This window comes from Protopterus annectens, chromosome 4.part0 (genome assembly GCF_019279795.1).
Source record: "Protopterus annectens isolate FY-2018-M chromosome 4.part0, PAN1.0, whole genome shotgun sequence".
In the NCBI taxonomy this organism is placed as follows: Eukaryota; Metazoa; Chordata; order Ceratodontiformes; family Protopteridae; genus Protopterus; species Protopterus annectens.
Window position 1 is genome coordinate 1,523,827,511 of NC_056733.1, and position 16,622 is coordinate 1,523,844,132.

Genomic DNA, 16,622 nt, shown 5'->3' on the forward strand with positions numbered 1-16,622 from the left:
GGGATATTATTTTAGCTGGTGATTTTAATTGTATACTACATGAAAGTGATACTACCACTATAAAGAAAAGAAGAATTACATCTAATGCAAAACATTTAAATGATTTTGCTAATTCTTATCATTTGAATGATATTAATAATCAGATAGAGTCAAAATCATTACCATACACCTTTTTCTAACAGATACAAAACTTATTCAAAAATAGATAGGGTCTTTATTTCTAACCAGATGGTAACAGATTTAATTAATTCCAAAATCATTTCATGTCCTATATCTGATCATAACTCAATTGTTTTTGAATTCATGATAAAAATACTCATAATGTTCAGATCAAAAGGATACCAGCATACTTAACTCAGCTAAAAGACTATAAAGAATATATACTTTCAGAAGTACAACATTTTCTAGACATAAATAATACTGCTGAAGTCTCCATTGTCTATGTTTGGGATGCCTTAAAATCATATCTATATGGACAAAGTATCAGATGGTATAATAATAAAAGGAAATCTTGGGATAAGGAATTGTTAGATATTCAAAGTAAACTAGACTCTTATAAACATAATAATAAAGAAAATATTATGGACAAGAAAGTTATTGAAGAAATAAACAAACTAAATGAGAAATACAAAGAAATTTTAACTCATAAAGTTAAAATAACTTTAGAGAAATACAAGTTTTTGTCTTATTCAATAAGCCCCAAATACTTACATAGACTTAAAAATAAAACAAAAGATTGAATAAACAAAACCATATCAAAGAAATCTTTTCTCTAAGGAAAAAGAAGAATGTTTCTAGTATAGCAGAAATACTGGATGAATTTAGAAATCACTTTCACAAGATTAACCATAACAACATTAACATGGAACCTAAAGATAAAATAAAGGAGTTTATAACCACAAACATGAATAAAAAGCTTAATAAACAACAGATTAAACTATTGGACAAGAGTATTTCATATACAGAAGTTATTACACAAATAAATAAGCTTAAATCAAACAAAGCACCGGGTAATGATGGTATTATACCAGAGATATATAAAATCCTTTCTAAAACTACATATTCATTAATACATAAGGTTTTTATTCTGGCCCAAACTGAGTTAATAACCCCCATCTTGGCAATATACATTTATTTCACCAATTTTAAAACCTAATAAAGATCCAACTAGATGTTCTTCATATCGACCCATCTCATTACTTAATGTTGATTATAAAATGTTTATGAGTATTTTTGCTGATAGATTGAAGACAATTATCCCGGCATTATAGACATAGATCAGACGGGCTTCATTGTAAATAGAAATACTTTTGATAATATAAGAAGAACTTTAACATTAATTGATTTTGCAAATAGGAAAAGAAAGATTTAACACTTATTAGTCTTGATATAGGTTCAGCATTTGATTCAGTAAGTTGGGACTATCTGTTTACCTTACTGAAATGCACAAATTTCTCTGATGCATTTGTAAATTTAATTGAGCATTTATACAAAGGAACGCTGGCTTATATTAAGGTAGGAACACATGTTTCACAAAAATACCCATTCTTAAAGGTACAAAGCAAGGATGTCCACTTTCTCCACTATTATTCACTTTAGTAATGGAGCCTTGGGCTAATTTGATTAGAAACAGTACTGACATAGAGGGTTTTGAAATAGAAGAAAATACAACATCAAAAATTCAACTTGTTGCAGATGATGTTCTAATTACATCAGCAGGATCTAATTCTTCTATGCAGTCTTTATTTGATAAAATGATGAATTTTAAAAGTATTTCTGGTTTAATATTCAATGAAGAAAAAACTAAAATACGACCTATATATACACGAAAAAATACTCTCATTAGTGATTTTACTAAATATGTACCCAACTCAGGTCAGATAACTTATTTAGGTATAATACTATCTAAAGATATTAAATCTATTATATATAATAACTATAATACCTGTTTTCTTAATATACAAAATCTTTTTAATACCTGGAATAATATGTTTTCTACTATGGAGGAGAGACTTACAATTATTAAAATGATAATATTTCCCAAGATTTTATACTTAATACAATCAATAATACTTTCACCTACAAAAATAACTATCAAGAAACTGAATACACTAATGTTAAATTTCTTATGGGCACCTAATAGACCTAGGATTGCATTAAAGAAACATACTAATAGCTGGTTTCAAGGGGGTATTTCTTTTCCAGACTTTAATTTATATATTATCTCTTCTATTATAAAAGTTATTACTTTATTAATAGATCGGTCATATGTCAAAATGGAAAGATTATTGGGAGCTAATTAGTATGCACTTCATGAAAATCTCCTTAACACATAAAAATATGATTATAAATAACTCCATGTTGTGGTTGCTAAAGGAATTTTGTACTTCACCTATTACACCTAAACATATGGTCTGTTACCCATTAAATATTATTATTAGTTATCGTAACTTTATATTCATGCACCCTAAGTATAGGGAATGGAATTTTATTGTATTCTATAATCTATACTCAGGGTATGCTTATGTCATCTACTTCTGAAGGAGCTCATTTAGCTATAGATAATAATCTAAAGTACTGGTATCAGCTGATATCTGATAATAAAGTTAAAAATCTAGATTTCTTAAAACAAGAATTTGATCTAAGAGAAACTTGCTGGTTAGAGGTTCAGATCTTTAGACAACATCTCATTGATAGAATAGATCTAATGTCTATAACAGTTAAAGAATCTATTCCAAAACTGATTGATTACTTGATAATAAATTTACAGCATAAAGTTTCTGATAAAGGTAAACTTTCATATATACATAAAATTATCAGACAAGAAACTTTTTACAATGTAGATTCATACTGGAATTATTTCACCTCTATTAATGGGGACCCACCAACTCAACAAGATAAACAATATATATTGGAATCTGCTTATAGAACTACATCTTCCATTGTCTGGAGACTTTATACATGGAAATTTTTACATAGATCTTTTTATACACCTTTGATGATGAATAAAATTAATAATAAAGATAATCTATGTAAGAGATGTAATGTAGAAATTAATGCTGACTGGGCTCATATGTTTTATGACTGTATGAAGTTGAAAGAATACTGGAAGTCAATTAATTAATTTTTGCAGGCTCTTTTTACAGATAATTTCATTATTTCTAAGTCTCTTATATTATTCAACACACATGTACCTCAATGTGTTAAAAAGATTAAGCTTCCCTTGTTATGGTCTATCCTAGCAGTGGCTAGGAAAATAATAACTAGAAATTGGATTTCAGATACACCTCCTTCGTTCACTGAATTTAAAAATGTTATGAATATAATGTGCCATATGGAAATAAGCACAATTAGAATGAGAACAACTAGAAAAACATCACATTTTATTGTATGGGATAATTTACAAAATTTGTTAAAAAATTCTAATTTCAATAGCACAGTATTTTAGTTTAATTAATTGATCTGATTGTAGTGGATGTCTTTGTAAATACTTTAGTTGTTTTGTTGAATATTATAATAATACCTATTTTTAATTATTTGTATAAAATTGTTATGATATTTCTCTTATATGTTAAAACAATAAACTTGTTTTGAAAAAAAAAAAGAATTGAGCTGGAGTTTCTATTAATGCAGGTGGGAATAGAAATAAGTTGACTGAAACCAAAATGGTTTATACCAAGGCTAGGGGAGTTGGAGGATAGTTTACTGCAATCAGTATTGACATCCCCTAGCAAGATTGCCTCATAAGATATCCAGGATAGAATATATTCAAGAAATGGAATATTGTTACCATGAAGTATGTAGATAGATGCTATTGCAAATGTATTGTGTGGGTTAAGGTGGCAGTTGAAAAATATGAGTTCAGCAGGTGAAAATTCAGGGAGGGGTATGGAGAAGGGGGAGAGGTTAGCTGATTTGAGTATATGATAGCAACATCTCCCCCTTTTTTTAAAAAAAAGTCTGTCTTGCTGGAATATGTTATAGCCAGGGGGTAGAATTTCAGCATTTGTGATATGTGGTTTGAGCCAGGTTTCGGAGAGATTTAAGATGTGGGGAGAGTGGTCTGCTATCCAACTGTGTAAGTCAGAGATTTTGTTAGTGGGGCTTTGTAGGTTTATAGACTAAATAGACAGGTGTTTAGTTGGACAGGTGGGGAGTTGATGCCCCTTAGTTGAGGTGGAGGAGGTAGAGTTGGAGTAAAAGGATGGACCAGGATTGGGGTGGATGTCCCCATCTGGTAGAATAGTAATAGGAATTAAATTTGGTTTAGAGGAGTAGAAGTAGAAAGTAGTGGGTTTTAACTTGTGTTTAGGGGAAGTGAGAGCAAGATTGAAATGTGTTAATTTGTGATAATGGATATAGGAGGTATTGTCGAGAGAGGATGAAATACAGAAGTTTAAATTTTTATTGAAGGAGGCTGTAACTTGGAGAAGAGTGGGTGACAGAGGAGGGTATAGTAGGTTGGAGTGATAAGATGTTAACCTGGAGAGAAGTAACAGTATAGCAGGTATGAGGAAATACAGAAAGATGCTGTTATATTATGTGGGTGTATTATTAATATGAGGAGAGTGATGTTATTGACCGAGTGGGGATAATGTAAAAAATTAAGGAGATGTATGGAGAAGTAGATAGAGTAGCTCTTGGCTAAAGATTCATTTGTACGATTATTTAGATCTTTTTGCTTCTGAAAATTTGAGGTTAGGTGAAATGTATTCATTGTGTGAAAGCACAGAGTGCAAATGCACACAATTGCAAAGCTATCTGAAATTATGTACACAGCTATAGCAAATGTTTCTTGCATGACAATGCTGATTTACTTACAGGTTTGGGTAGCCTGATAGGAGAGTGTCATATTCAGATAAATCTATATTTTCCAGTAACACATACTGTAGATGAAATATTAGAAATCCAAGGAATTTAAATGAGTAGTAATAATAATAATAATAATAATAATAATAATAATAATAATAATATCAGAAACCCAAGAAACTGAAATGAGCAATAATTAAAGTGAATGAAAAGCGTGTGTGGCATTAAAAAACAGAAACAGCCAACAGAATGGGTGAATACTATGGACAGTTTTGTGAATCATGACAGTATTTTTATTTGCTTGATCCAGAAAATCTGAATTAAGTGATTAAAGGAGAGTATAATCAATTACATATGGTCTCAATTATGCCAAATATTGTTATTTTCTATATTAGATACAAGCATGGATTCAGGCAGCTGCGGTGGTGCAGTGGTTAGCATTGCCACTCTTAATTCAAATGGCAGTTACACGAGTAGCTGAAGAAAGAAAATGTGAATTTAATTGTTGATCTGTTAAGGATGGTTAAGGCATAAAATAGAATAATAACAGATGTGCACAGCTACTGAACAAATGGGATACATAATTTTAAACTGATTAAGACAGATACAAAATATGAGAAACAAGTCTAAAGTATACTGGTTGCAATCTAATTTCAGAATAACATATTAGAGTCAAAGAAAGTCAGAGTAATAGTACAAATGTCAAAACCAGAAGACAAAATAGTCTTCAATTAGACTTTTATGAATAATACAATAATTTTTAAAGCCAATACCTAATATGTCTGAGATAATAGATTGTAGAAAGCTCTTGGTGCAATACATTAACTTGGAATGGTGTCATGAAAAAGAAGAGAGTTTTGAAATGCTTATGAGGCAATTAACATAAACATCCATATTGAAATAATGTGATGTAAATAAACAGCACAGTAGCAATGTACTTAGGAAAATACTTGTTGCTCATGGATAGAGAGAATTTATAGATGCACAAAGATATAGTCTCAGAAAGTGAAAGAATTGTTACCAATACTGAGACATTATCAGAAAGAGAAAGAGTTGTTACTAGTGCTGTATGGATGTGAGGAATCTTATACCTGTGAGAGTGCAGATAATGTTTAATTTGTAGAAATATGATCTGGTGAAAAGAAGATGTGGCGAACTGCTATATAAAGTGGATACATTGAACAGATCATATTTATCTGATCAGGATAAAAATTTTCTACAGAAAGAATCAGAGCTCCTTTGGGTGATATAATTGTTGCACTACAGACAAAAAATAAGAATATACAAGAGATGCACTGACAATGCAATGATTAAGAAATGCAGATATTAACAAAAGTGACAATAAGAGAGTGGCATGAACAAAGATCTGCAGTCAGAAAAGAATTGTCTTATTTTTGCAATAAGTAATGCTCAATAATTAATATTCAAAGTCAGCAAGGTTATTTTATCCCCACAAAGTCAGACTCTGGCAGTAAATACAGAGGAATAAGGTTAGGAACTGTTAGTAAGCTGCTTTTCCTTCCTTGCACTACCTTTCAATTACTTTGCTTGAGTCCCACAACCTCCATCCATCTGTCATGCAATTCTTAGCAAGTCCCTTAACCAGACATTTGTGGGGCAGGGGCAGTTGTGTCCTGTGGGATGACTTGATCGACAAATAAATAAAATGAGAAAATGTTTCAGAGAGTACATGAATCATATTTAAGTGCACTAAAATGCAAAGAAAGAATAATAGACATTATCTAGTTCCCAAAAATGTCAGAGTCAGAACAGATAGAAAAAGTACACAAACCTGTGATGTGTGTAATATGTGCCATCATAAAAATCCATGAGAAGAGATGTTGCCTTGCATAGTACTGGAAATTGGCAATAGCACGGACTCAGATTTATTTCAACTCAAAGAAGTATTGTGTCTAATACTTGTGGATTATTCTTTTATTTAGCAGATTCTACAAGTAGCAGAGTGAGAAATGCATTGAACTTTACCTTCTAAAAAAAGACAAGGCATATTTGATGTTGCTATATCAGACAGACAGCCAACAATTCAGAAATATGGCATTTAAACAAGCTAAACACGAATGAGAATTAAACCTATAGCTACAAATCCAGCATGATTGTAATCAGATTTATGGACAACAAAATCTACCCAAGTATGAAACACTGGTAAAAAAGATCACTATAAGTGGCAATGTTAACTCTGCAGTACTTGGATACAGGAAGACTCCACTGAAGGCCCTCATCTCTCACCATCTCTCTTACTGTGGAAAGGAGGTTAAAGGGTAAATTGCCAGTGTTTCTAGCTTTACAAATACTGGTAAATTAATCCAATATAAAAAGATGTGAGAAAGAAATTAACAAAGACAGAAATACTAGTATGATATGCATGCCAGAAGATTTTCAGAACTACAGAGAGGATACAAATTGCAAATCCAACAGCTATGGTAGGATCGACAGCCTGAAGTTGCTCAAGAAGGCTAACTGAGCTTTTATATATTTTAATAACTTTTAATAGGGTAAGTGAATTGGACATCACAGACCCTTTTTATTCACAAGTTAGGCAGGCCACAAGGCTAAGAGCACATTGTGACACCTGTGCACTGGCCCACTAATCAAGGAGCCTCAATCCTTACCACTAATATCAGTAAGGGACATCCACATTGGGAGGATAACAAGTACACATGCAGTAAAATACAATTTCCCTTAAGAGCACACAGAGATCACAGTCGGTCTGGGGATGGTTTCTCCCTTTCCCTTCAGATCCCCAATAAGACTCCCCACTGGTACAGATATAGGGTTCAGATCTCAGCCAAGTGGTCAAGCCAACACCTCCAGCACCCTCTCTGTACAACCAGTGCTTCATGTTCCTGCCCAAGTAGCTGACACACACACACTTTGAGATTTGAGTTATATACAAACCCGACACTCCTGGCCTGGGGAAAACTGGTACAAGTTCACTAGCTACGCCCCCTTCTGCCCAGACTATAAGGTAGAAATCACTGCCACCAACCACTACATATCAGCTACTAATAAGGCCCTTACCAAAGGGTGACCAATTCTATTGTGTAATGTTACTGTTATCCAAACAATAAGTGTGACCCAGGGCTAAGGCTATTGGAATGGCTTGTACAGTATCACCAAATACATGCAAGTACTTTAAAAGCTTAAATATCTCTACACAAAACAGACAAAGTTAAAAGGTTTAAAAATATTTAATAATAAATAATAAAAACAAAATGCAATACTCATTAATTCAACACAGTGACACTAGAGAATTCAGAAATCACTGGGAATACTTTAAAACAACAGTGTAAGACAGTCTGACATAAATATAGAAAACATCTAAACTAATCTTACTGTATTTCTATCTGTTTCTAAGAGAAATCACTGTACCTAAATAGCTTACTTACAGAGCAAGGCAAGTGCTGGTGACCAGGAATATTAATAGAAATTATATGTTTGTGACAATGGATGTCACTTCACTGTTCACAGTGATACCGAATAAATGGGGTATTGAGAGAATACGTGATATTCTGACCTTGAAACAAGTTTTTCAAAGCACTAAGATTAATTTGATATGTGAGTTGCTTGATATTGTCCTAGAAAATAATGTCTTTATATTCATTGACAAGTTTTATCTACAGAAAGTTGGTGTAGCAATGAGCACGGTTTGTGCTAACAGCTACGACAACTTAACATTGGCTGCATGGGAAAAAGGTCATGTATTAAGTGCTAGCAATAAATATGCTGGCAAAATTGTATGGTATATACGTTTTGTAGATGACGTCTTCCTGTTATGGGATGGTACTAGTGAAGAGTTGCAAGAGATGGTGGAGTACTTACATAGCACCACTGAATTTTTAAGATTCACTAGTCAACATTCCAGGGACTCTATTGAGTTCCTAGATGTTTTGGTTAAGAAGACAGCGTTAGACGAACTTACAACAGGGATGTATAGAAAATCTACATGGAGAAATAGTATCTTACATAAGACTAGTATGCATCCAACATTTGTACACAAAAATGTAGTGAAAGGACAATATATGAGAATAAGCCACTTACATAATACAGATGAAGGTTTTGTGAAGAAAATGACTATATTAGAGAAAGACTTCCTAAACAGGGGTTATAGTAAGAAAGACATAAATGAAAGCTCTAAATATACCATTGAAAATAGGGATGGGAGATGTAAACCGCTCTTCTCAAATACTATAGAAGATGTTAAAAGCAAGGAAGGTCATGATTTTAAAGTTAGATTCCCTATAACTTATTCAAGTGACATCAGAAGGTTCTGTAATATTTTTGAGAAGAATTGGAATGTTTTATTGTCGGATCCTGACTTGAGAGAATTGTTAGAAGATAGACCCAGCTTTTCTTTTAGAAATAAGAGGTCCTTAAAAAGGCAACTCTGTTATAAATCCAGAAACAATGAAAGAATGATCCTATCTGATAGGCAGGGGACTTTTCCTTGTAGAAATTGTACAGCATGTGACTATTTATATAATAAATCTACATATAAACATCCTACACTAGGATTTATAATTGATATAGATTTTTATGCTGACTGCAAAACACAAAATTTGGTTCATTTTAGCATCTGCACTGTCTGTCATGCCTTTTATATAGGCAAAACCAATAGGTGTCTAAAGGAACGTATCCTTGAACACCTTAGAGATATAAGAAATAAAAAAGACACAAGTGCTCTAGCAAAACATGTGGAAGAAGAAGATAGGAAACATATTTTTAATTTCATGGTTTTAGAAATAATAAATAAAAGTAAGAGGGGAGGTGATATAAGGAATAAGGTAGAGGAAGCCGAACAAAGATGGATTTTACTACTTCATGCAGATAGGTCTCCTGGATTGAACAATGCTGTTTCCTTGAAACCTTTTTTAAAATCCAGACCACTAAAACATTAAGTAATATGGATTATTACATAAAATGTGTCTGTTATATGTATATTTTATTTCATCTTATGCAGAATATAAGGCATATTAATGTACTGATGTATGCAATTTTAATTAATCTATGTCATAGTTCTATATGTGTTTTCATTGGTTGAACCATATTTTAAATTCCAATGTTTGAACTGTTTTTATGAGTCTGAAGAAGCAATCAGCTGACTTAGATCACGAAAGCACTTACTCTTGTTTAATAAAGTGGTGTGAAACTGCAAGTGAACCGTTTCCTACCTTGACTACTACATCTCAGTTACAACTTTTGGTTTTAAAAGGGCACTACTGTGAAGCTGTAAGTGATTTATTTCCTGACGTGGATTATTCCATTTTTATCTTCAGCTGTGGTCTAACCATTGGTCTTTCCATTTTTTTTTTAATACTAGTATGATATGCATGCCAGAAGACTTTCAGAACTACAGAGAGGATACAAAGTGCAAATCCAACAGCTATGGTAGGATCGACAGCCTGAAGCTGCTCAAGAAGGCTAACTGAGATTTTATATATTTTAATAACTTTTAATAGGGTAAGTGAATTGGACATCACAGACCCTTTTTATTCACAAGTTAGGCAGGCCACAAGGCTAAGAGCACATTGTGACACCTGTGCACTGGCCCACTAATCAAGGAGCCTCAATCCTTACCACTAACATCAGTAAGAGGCGTCCACATTGGGAGGATAACAAGTACACATGCAGTAAAGTACAATTTCCCTTAAGAGCACACAGAGATCACAGTCAGTCTGGGGATGGTTTCTCCCTTTCCCTTCATATCCCCAATAAGACTCCCCACTGGTACAGCTATAGGGTTCAGATCTCAGCCAAGTGGTCAAGCCAACACCTCCAGCACCCTCTCTGTACAACCAGTGCTTCATGTTCCTGCCCAGGTAGCTGACACACACACACTTTGAGATTTGAGTTATATACAAACCCAACACTCCTGGCCTGGGAAAGCTGGTACAAGTTCACTAGCTACGCCCCCTTCTGCCCAGACTATAAGGTAGAAATCACTGCCACCAACCACTACATATCAGCTACTAATAAGGCCCTTACCAAAGGGTGACCAATTCTATTGTGTAATGTTACTGTTATCCAAACAATAAGTGTGACCCAGGGCTAAGGCTATTGGAATGGCTTGTACAGTACCACCAAATACATGCAAGTACTTTAAAAGCTTAAATATCTCTACACAAAACAGACAAAGTTAAAAGGTTTAAAAATATTTAATAATAAATAATAAAAACAAAATGCAATACTCATTAATTCAACACAGTGACACTAGAGAATTCAGAAATCACTGGGAATACTTTAAAACAACAGTGTAAGACAGTCTGACATAAATATAGAAAACATCTAAACTAATCTTACTGTATTTCTATCTGTTTCTAAGAGAAATCACTGTACCTAAATAGCTTACTTACAGAGCAAGGCAAGTGCTGGTGAGCTGTTTTCAGCTTCAGAACAAAATACAAAATGCACTTCTTTCTTTCTGAGATAGTCTTTCATAGGTTCATAGGTTCATATGTTCATACTAGGCTATCTGCCCTAGGGCATTTATAAGCCTAGCCAGAATGTGTTTGGCTTTCACCACCCATTTTAAATTTATTTTGCTATGCCCTTTTTCGAGGTTAGTATACTGTGCCTCTGTCTAACAGTGACACAGAAGTGATACCCGGGGTAAACCTATGATCTCCCATCCACTCATCAAGATTCCTCTTGAAGAGAGTCAGTGAGGGACTCTGCCTAACCTGGACTGGGATTTTATTCCAGAGTGAAGGGAGCCTCTGGGTTATGAATCTGTCCCTCCAGCATGTCCTATTTATTTCAGTGCTGAGGTTCAAGTCTCTCGAAGCGTAGCTCGATGGGATTTGGATTTTCTGAGGTGCAGCATGTCCATTAATTCCGGGTTGGACATGGCTTTATACGTCACGCACAGATCGCCTCTGAACAGGTGGTATGCCACTGAGTAGAGCTGGAGTTTCTTTAACCGGGCAGCATATGGCATCTGTTTGAGCCCTTTCATCCTCTTGGTGAGGTACTTTTGGGGACTTTCCAGTTGCTGCAGGTGTCTGGTAAGGTACATCCCAAAAGGGGCATTGTACTCAATTATGGGCCTGATGAGGGATGAGTAAAGAGGCACGATGACCTCCCCTGATCTAGATGTGAATCCCTTCATGATTAGGTGGGCTATATAAAATGTTTTTCTAACCACTTTGGCCACGTGGTTGTCAAATGAGAGATTGCTATCAACTTGGGTCCCCAGGTCCCTAATTACTTCTTCTGTACTTAATGGATTACCACCTATGTGGTAATTTGTGGGCACTTTGTTTTTGCCAAAGGGGATGACTATGCACTTTTTGGCGTTTAGCTTGAGGCAATGGCTCTGGCACCAGCTGTCTGTTTCTATGAGGCCCTTTTGGAGGATGCTTGTGTCGGCTGGAGAGTCGATTATGGCGCCCAGTTTGCAGTCATCTGCGAACTTGGTCAGCCACAGTCCTTTTGTGTTGGCCTGTACCTCCGAGAAATATATACCGAACAAGAGAGGTCCCAGGACTGAGCCTTGTGGGACACCACTTGTAACTGGTTTGGAGTCTGACATGGCTCCAGCAATTCTAACCATGTGGGTTCTGTCCTTGAGCCAGTTAGCAATCCATCTAGTGACATTGGGGTTTATATTTAAGCTGGTGAGCTTATCTATAATGCCCGAGTGGGGTATTGTATCGAAGGCTTTTGCGAGGTCCAGGTAGGCTGTGTGGACCACCTTACCCTTGTCAATGGCCTTGGTGACTGTTTCAAAGAAATCAACCAGGTTTAAAAGGCAGGATCTGCCCTTAACAAAGCTGAACTGGGTAGGATCCAGTGTCTGTAGGTCCCCAATATCTTTATTTATGAGGTCCATGATGATCCTTTCCATAGCTTTGCAGACCAAGCTAGTCAGGCTTATGGGGCGATAGTTTCCAGGATCCGTTGAGGCACCACCTTTATGGAGAGGGACCACTGTTGCTGTACGCCACTCTTTGGGCACATATCCTGTAGTAAGGCTGAGACTGAACAGTAGTTTTATGTTTGGGTTTAGCTCTTCTTGGAGTTCATGTAGGACGCAGCCCGGGACACCGTCTGGTCCCATTGATGCTGTGTTTTTTGCTTTGGAGAGGGCAGCACTTACCTGAACATCTGAGATGTCAGGGGGGTAGCACTCTGCTGGGATAGATATTTGCCCTTTTGTTGGGGAGGGGGGGAGTTTGCACTGAACCTGTCAGCTAGGATGTTGGCAATGTCTGTGGGTTCAGTGTATTTTTTGTCATTTTGGACTAATTCTGAGCATATCTGGGAATTACCACCCAGGTTCCTAACATAACTAAAGAAAGCCTTGTGATTATCCTTAGTGCCCTGTGCAATTTTTCTCTCAAAGCTGGCCTTAGACAATTTTATGAGTGCTCGTAGTTTTTTGCTAATACTGATCAGTGATGCCTTCCCTTTTTGGGATTTTGCTCTATCATTTAGTAGCTTCCTCCTTCTATTGTATAGTTTGTTTATGGCTGGGGTCCATCAGACAGGACGTCTGCCTTTGGAGGATTGGGTCTTGGTTTTATTTGGGATCGCATGATCCATGCATTCCTGAAGGTGTTCATAGAATGCATTTATAAAGGATTCTGTGGTCTGGGCTGTATTTTCCACAGGCCCTGGGGCTTTGAAGGATTCCACCTCGGTTTTGAGGAGTGTAAAATTTGCTTTAGAGAAGTTTTTCACTGTGGTTTTCTGGGCAGGGGGTGGGGTCGGGATGTGAATATCCAGTGAGATTAGTTTATGGTCTGATCTTACCAGTGAGGGATACACTTTTGGTCTGGAGCATAGAGGCCCATGTTGGTCATGATCAGGTCCAGTATGTTTTCCCCTCTTGTGGGAGTGGTAACAAGTTGTTCCATAGCATTTGAGTTTATAAATTCTAGGAACCTTTGGGCTAGGGTGTTGGAGCTAGAGTAATGCTCCCAGTCTATGTTTGGGTAGTTGAAGTCGCCCAATATAATGGTGTTTGGAGAGACCTTCATATTTTCCAGTGTTCTCAGAAAGGCCGAGTGGGGTTTCTGGGTTTGGAAGGGTGGTCTGTAGCAGGCTATAAACTGGAAGGTAGTTTTACCCACTGTTAGTTGCACATGGATAGTCTCTGATACTTCTTGCTTTGCCACCAACCTGGAGGTGTGGGTATCTTTGATGAATATCGATACTCCCCCTCCTTTTGTGGTTCGGTCCAAGTTTTGGGGCCGAAAAGCATGGTATGAGGTATAACCTGGTAGTGCTGGGGTGCTCTCGGGAGTCCTGAACCAGGTTTCTGTTACTGTTCAGATATCGATGTTCTCCATGCTAAGGAGAGTTTCAAGTGCATCTTGAGGTTTAGACTTCTGGTGTTGAGTAGCATTACTCTTAGTTTCTTATCCCTTGTGATACCTATGGAGGTGGGTTTGCCTTTTGAGCCTTGCCTAAAAAAGGCACTATGGGGGTAGCAAGAGCCTTTGCCAATATCCGAAAGCCCAGGGGTGACAGGTGCAAGCCGTCCCTAGTGAAGCATTGTGGCTTGTCGAGCATATCATCCCAAGCTGATAGGCATTGGATCCACTTTGAATGACACCAGTACTTAAGCCAATTGTTGAAATTGATCATCTTGTCTTCATATCGTGGCATCATTCTTGGTGAGGGTAAGATGCTACTCAAGGTCAGGGTCATACCGGCCTGGGCTACATGCTCAGAGAGCTCCTTTATGTCTCTTTTCATGTAGTCCAGGGAGGTACGTCTCAGGTCATTCACACCAGCATGGACAATGACTGAGTCATATTTGTACTTGCCTTAGAGTGACCTGAGTGCTTGTGTTATGTGGCGGATCCTAGCGCCCGACAGGCTGCTCACCGTGACCCTCTCCTTGTTCAGCCTGGTGAGCGGGATGTCAGTGTGCCTGATGATAGAGTCACCTATTACAAGTGTATCAGGTGTGTTGTTTAGTCTTAAGGGCTATGACTGTTCGGCACACTGGCTTTGTGAGATATGTGTTGCACGTGTTTTGTTTTGGGATAGCGGTTGCTTGGGTGTCTGCTTTGGAGGTCTCTGCTGCTTAGGCAGATCTTTATTTAGAGCCTCCGAATATGTTTTTGTGTGATTATGTGTTTGGTTTGCTGTCGTGGTAGGTCTATGTGAGACTGGAATTGTAGTGAGTGTGGTTTCCTTCTCCTTCTGACTGGTTATGCCAGTACTGAGTTGAGGGAGCTTAGCCTCCAGTTTGGCTATATGGTTGCATCTCTCACATGTGTTGGAATTTGTTGGATGGAGGAGAGGGTTGTCTGTGTACATGAGGCAGTTGTAACATTGCCTCAAGATTCCCAGATTCACCAGCTGAACCAGAGAGGAGATTGACAACTAACCTTTGGACATGCTAGAATAATATTGGGAATTCCTTAATAATTGAAAACAAGGGCCAGTGGGGAGTGAGGGTGTAGTGCTTTTAATTTTTAGTGCTGACTTATATAACTGCTTTAGCGCACAAGTGCCAGGTAACTTAAGTGCAATGTGTTACAGGTAACTTAAATGCAAAAATGACAAACAGTAACTTTCTTTCAAGTGAAACAAGGAAATAAGTACAGTAAGCAATGCAGATATCACTAGTGATCCACAGAAGCTGAGAAACGTATTAGGTGGAATTAGCATTCCAGGGAAATAACAAGCAAACAAACAACAAGCATATAAACAAAGCTAGATTCAGCAGGCCTGGATCTAGTCTATGCTACAGCAAACAAGGCGTACCAATTTCAGTAAGATACAGTTCAGATATTCAGGCACTATAAACATTTAACCAGAAATTCCCAGCTCAGAAGGGCAGAGTCCAGCCTCTTCTCCCACAAGAGTGCAGACCACGAACTTTCTTAATGTAAAATAACTGGCCTGAAGCCCAAGTGCCTAAACCAGAACTAATACACTTTAAGAATAACAGACACTGGGCTCTCAATCAGCAGTTCCCAACTTAGAAGGATGAAAGCTACCTGTCCTGCCACCACAGTGCATGCCACAAACCTTCCTAATGTAAAACAACTGGTCTGAAGCCCAAGTGCTTAATCCAAAAGACTTAGAATGATAGCTACACTTTAATCAAGTTACTACCAAGCAGTAATAAATACAATTGAGTACTTTAGAGAATGCCTGGATTAGTGCTCAAGTTACACAAACAAAGTTAGATCCAGCAGGCCCGAATCCAGTCTATGCCACAGTAAACAAGGCGCACCAACTTCAGTAAGAAGCAGTTCAGATATGCATGCACTATAAGCCTTTAACCAGAAATTCCCAGCTCAGAAGGGCAGAGTCCAGCCTCTCCTCTCACAAGAGTGCAGTCCACGAACCCTCTTAATGTAAAATAACTGGCCTGAAAGCCCAAGTGCTTAAACCAGAATTAATACACTTTTAGAATAACAGACACTGAGCCCTCAATCAGCAGTTCCCAACCTAGAAGGATGTAAGCTACCTGTTCTGCCACTACAGTGCAGACCACAAACCCTCTCAGTGCAAAACAACTGGTCCGAAGCCCAAGTGTTTAAACCAAAAGGCTTAGAATGAGTTACACCAAGCAGTAATAAATACAATTGAGTACTTTTAAGATGATGCAATAAAGTAGGTAGAAACACAAGTACAGTAAAAGCAGATACATTTTTTTTCTGAGATCAAAGAAATTGATAATACACATTACTGCTGAGTCATTTCAGATTACATCATCCTTGTCCCTTTTGAGTGAGTTCCCAGGCTAACAGAACTCAAAATGTAACATTTCTTTGTGATCTGCACCTGCCAGGAAGCCACAGCAATAAAAAAAAACACTTTACATGTGA

General features: G+C 36.8%; 1 protein-coding gene across 1 annotated transcript in view; it reads right to left on the reverse strand.

The window, feature by feature from the left end:
• LOC122799938 (coagulation factor XIII B chain-like) overlaps positions 1-16,622 on the reverse strand; it is a 479,343-nt gene that overhangs the window by 32,779 nt on the left and 429,942 nt on the right. The window lies entirely within an intron of this gene.